Here is a 5,000-nt window from a genome sequence, read left to right on the forward strand (position 1 = left end):
CTGGCCAAGTGGCCATAGGACCTGGCAGGAGGGATAAGGGAGTGACGCAAGCACGGCAACGGTCTTTATAGCATTGTCATAACGGTGTTCCAACAGCAGCATTTAAAGACTAGGCTGGAGTACTTAACAGAGAAACACAGAAGACGTAATATGATCTTAATTAATATGATGGAAGAAGACAGAAGAGCAGAGCGCAACAGGCAAACAAAACGACGGGTACGTTTAACTAGCATTGACAGTCAGCTGGTTGAATGAATGATGTTTGTTAGCATACGTAGGCAAATTGCAACAGACAGTTGAGAATATGTAATGTTTGTGTTTCAGACGTTGCTAAATCATAACAAGAGTTATCTCGAGACACTTTACAGATAGAGGAGGTCTAGACCACGCTCTATCATTTACAAAGACCCAACAATTCCAGTAATTCCCCCAAGAGCAAGCATTTAGTGTGACAGTGGTGAGGAATTCCTTTTTAGGAAGAAACCTGGGACAGACCCAGGCTCTTGGTAGGGGGAGTCTGACGGGACAGACCCAGGCTCTTGGTAGGGGGCTGTCTGACGGGATAGACCCAGGCTCTTGGTAGGCGGTGGTAGGTCCCGGTTGGGGGGGTGATGAACAGTGGCAGTAATAGTCACAATAAAGATAATGGAACAGTGACTGGAAATGGTAGTTGTAGTAGTTCATGTCATATCAGGGCACAGCAGGACGTTAAAAGACGTAGCAGGACACTGTACACACATACACACACACACACACAGACACACACACACAAAAAAACACACACACAGACACACACACAGAGAGACACACAGACTCTCACACACACAGAGACACACACACACAAACACACACAGACACACACACACAAACACACACAGACACACACACACACACACACACACACACACACACACACACACACACACACAGACACACACATAGAAGGCCCTCTTCAGTCAGATGACGGCTGCTGTGTGACTTCACGGTGTAATGTGAAGGATTGAATCCCGTGTGAATCGTCACCTCCTCTGCTGGTTGGCAGGAAGGAGACGCAGGTCAGATGAACGTGTTGAAGTTTAATCACAGATCACTAGGATCATATATCCCCGGCTGCGTCTGAGCGAGACGGAGGAGACCGTAACGCGATCCTCGTCCCCTGGCCGCAGCTGTGATTGGCTCATGGCTCAGCAGATGTTTGGATGTGTTGATGACAGACAGATGTTTGAGTTAACGGACAGATGTTTGGATGACAGGTTTGGACTCTTCTCTGTTTGTCTCTGTGTGTGTGTGTGTGTGTGTCTGTGGGTGGAGTGTGTTTGTGTGTGTCTGTGTGTGTGTGTGCGTGTGTGTGTCTCTCTGTATGTGTGTGTGTGTCTCTCTGTATGTGTGTGTGTGTGTGTGTGTGTGTGTGTGTGTGTGTGTGTGTGTGTGTGTGTGTGTGTGTGTGTGTGTGTGTGTGTGTGTGTGTGTGTGTGTGTGTGTGTGTGTGTGTGTGTGTGTGTGTGTGTGTGTGTGTGTGTGTGTGTGTGTGTGTGTGTGTGTGTGTGTGTGTGTGTGTGTGTCTGTGGGTGGAGTGTGTGTGTGTGTGTGTGTGTGTGTGTGTGTGTGTGTGTGTGTGTGTGTGTCTGTGTGTGTGTCTGTGTGTGTATGTGTGTGTGTGTGTGTGTGTGTGTGTGTGTGTGTGTCTCTCTGTGTGCGTGTGTGTGTGTGTGTGTGTCTCTCTGTATGCGTGTGTGTGTGTGTGTGTGTTTGTGTGTCTGTGGGTAGAGTGTGTGTGTGTGTGTGTGTGTGTCTGCGTGTGTGTCTGTGTGTGTGTGTGTGTGTCTCTCTGTATGAATGTGTGTGTGTGTGTGTGTGTGTGTGTGTGTGTGTGTGTGTGTGTGTGTGTGTGTGTGTGTGTGTGTGTGTGTGTGTGTGTGTCTCTCTGTATGCGTGTGTGTGTGTGTCTGTGGGTGGAGTGTGTGTGTGTGTGTGTGTGTGTGTGTGTGTGTGTGTGTGTGTGTGTGTGTGTGTGTGTGTGTGTGTGTGTGTGTGTGTCTGTGTGTGTGTCACTCTATATACACTCGCTCATAGTTACTCTATAGTTACTCTATACTCTATAGTTACTCTATACTCTATTGTTACCTCTGCTCTATAGTTACTCTGCTCCCATAGTTACTCTACTCTATAGTTACTCTACTCTATAGTCACTCTACTCTATAGTTACTCTCGCTCCATAGCCACCTCACTCTATAGTCACTCTATAGTTACCCTCTACTCTATAGTTACCTCTGCCCTATAGTCACTCTGCCCCATAGTTACTCTACTCCCATAGTCACCCTCCACTCCATAGTCACCTCTGCTCCATAGTTTCACTCCGCTCCCATAGCCACCTCACTCCATAGTTACTCTGCTCCATAGCTACTCTGCTCTACAGTTACCTCCGCTCCATAGTCACCTCCGCTCCATAGTCACTCTCACCCATAGCCACTCTGCCCCATAGTCACCTCTGCTCCCATAGTCACTCTGCCCCATAGTCACTCTGCTCCATAGTCACCTCACCCTATAGTCACCTCCGCTCCATATTCACTCCGCCCCCATAGTCACCTCTGCTCCCATAGTTACTCCTGCTCCCATAGTCACTCCATAGTTACCCATACCCATAGTCACTCCCTATAGTTACTCTCGCTCCATAGTTACTCTCTGCTCCATAGTTACTCCACCATATAGTCACTCCACTCTATAGTTACTCTACCTATAGTCACCTCTGCCCCATAGTTACTCTCACTCCCATAGTCACCCCATAGTTACTCCCTGCTCCATAGCTACTCTCTGCCCCATAGTCACTCTCCGCTCCATAGTTTACCCTCACTCCATAGTCACTCCCCACTCTATAGTTACTCCCTGCTCCCATAGCTACTCTGCTCCATAGTCACTCACCTATAGTCACTCTCGCTCCCATAGCCACCTCTGCCCCATTTTCACTCTGCTCCATAGTCACTCTCTGCTCCATAGCTACTCTCACTCATAGTCACCCTCGCTCCCATAGTTACTCTGCTCCATATTTACCTCTGCCCCATAGTTACTCTCTGCTCCCATAGTTACTCTCACCCTATAGTTACTCTCTGCCCCATATTTACTCTGCTCCATAGTTACCTCCGCTCCATAGTTACTCTCTGCTCCCATAGTTACCTCTGCTCCATAGTTACTCTATAGTTACCTCTGATCCATAGTTACTCTATAGTTACTCTCTGCTCTATAGTTACTCTGCTCCATAGTTACCATCTGCCCCTATAGTTACTCTATAGTCACTCTCTGCTCTATAGTTACCTCCGCTCCATAGCCACTCTATAGTTACCTCCGCTCCATAGCTACTCTACTCCCATAGTTACTCCGCTCTATAGTTACCTCTGCCCCTATAGTTACTTCTGCTCCATAGTTACTCTCTGCTCCATAGTTACCCCATAGTTACTCTCTGCTCATATAGTCACTCCATAGTTACTCTGCCCCATAGTCACTCTCACCTACAGTTACTCTACTCTATAGTTACCTGCTGTATAGTCACTCTCCACCCTATAGTTACTCTCTGCTCTATATTTACTCTCTACTCTATAGTCACTCTACTCTCATAGTCACTCTCCGCTCCCTATAGCTTACTCTCCCACTCCATAGTCACTCTCCGCTCCATAGTTACACTCTGCCTCCATAGTTACTCTCACCTACAGTCACTTTCCGCTCCATAGTTACTCTCACTCTATAGTCACTCCTACTCCATAGTTACCTCTGCTCCATAGTCACTCTCACGCTCCATAGTTACTCTACCTATAGCCACTCTCTGCTCCCATAGTTTACTCTCCGTCCCCTATAGTTACCTCCGCTCCATAGTCACCTCCGCTCTATAGTTACTCTCTGCCCTATAGCTACTCTCCCACTCTATAGTTACCCTCACTCTATAGTTACCTCTGCCTCCATAGTTACCTCCGCCCCATAGTTACTCTCATAGTCACTCTCCGACATACAGTCACTCTATAGTTACCTCTGCTCCATAGTTAGTCTCCTGCTCCATAGTTACCATCCGCTCCATAGTCACTCCATAGCTACTCTCCGCCCCATAGTTACCTCTGCTCCATAGCTCACCTATAGTTACCTCTGCTCCATAGCTACCTCCGCTCCAAAGTTACCTCTGCCCCTATAGTTACTCTACCCTATAGTTAATCTCTACTCCATAGTTACTCTCTGCTCATAGTTACTCTACTCTATAGTTACCTCTGCTCCATAGTTACTCTCACTCCATAGTTACTCTCACTCTATAGTTACTCTATAGCTACTCCCTGCTCCATAGTTACTCTCTGCTCTATAGTCACTCTCTGCTCCCATAGTCACTCCATAGCTACTCTACTCTATAGTCACTCTCCGCACCATAGTCACCCTCCGCTCCCATAGTCACCCTCCGCTCCATAGTTTACCTTCTCATAGTTACTCCACTCCATAGTCACTCTACTCCCATAGTTACTCCGCTCCATAGTTACCCTATAGTTACTCTCTCTATAGCTACTCTCTGCTCCATAGTTACTCTACTCATAGTCACTCTGCTCCATAGCTACTCTCTGCTCCATAGTTACTCTGCTCCCATAGCCACTTTACTCCCATAGCCACCTCTGCTCCATAGTTTACTCTCTGCTCTATAGTCACTCTCCCTATAGTCTACTCCATAGTTACCTGCTCCATAGTTACTCACTCCATAGTTACTCCCTGCTCTATAGTTACTCTCTGCTCTATAGTTACTCTCTGCTCTATAGTTACTCTACGCTCTATAGTTACTCATCTGCTCTATAGTCACTCCCTGCTCCATAGTTACTCTCTGCTCCATAGTTACTCTCCCGCTCCATAGTTACTCTCTGCTCCATAGTTACTCTCTGCTCTATAGTTACTCTCTGCTCTATAGTTACTCTCTGCTATATAGTTACTCTATAGTTACTCTGCTCTATAGTTACTCTCTACTCTATAGTTACTCTCTGCTC

At 47.0% G+C, this 5,000-nt stretch overlaps 1 protein-coding gene across 2 annotated transcripts in view; it reads right to left on the reverse strand.

Moving 5' to 3' along the window:
* Positions 1-5,000, reverse strand: part of hsd11b2 (hydroxysteroid (11-beta) dehydrogenase 2) — a 45,765-nt gene that overhangs the window by 20,002 nt on the left and 20,763 nt on the right. The window lies entirely within an intron of this gene.

Source organism: Sander vitreus, unplaced genomic scaffold, assembly GCF_031162955.1.
Source record: "Sander vitreus isolate 19-12246 unplaced genomic scaffold, sanVit1 ctg327_0, whole genome shotgun sequence".
Taxonomy (NCBI): domain Eukaryota; kingdom Metazoa; phylum Chordata; class Actinopteri; order Perciformes; family Percidae; genus Sander; species Sander vitreus.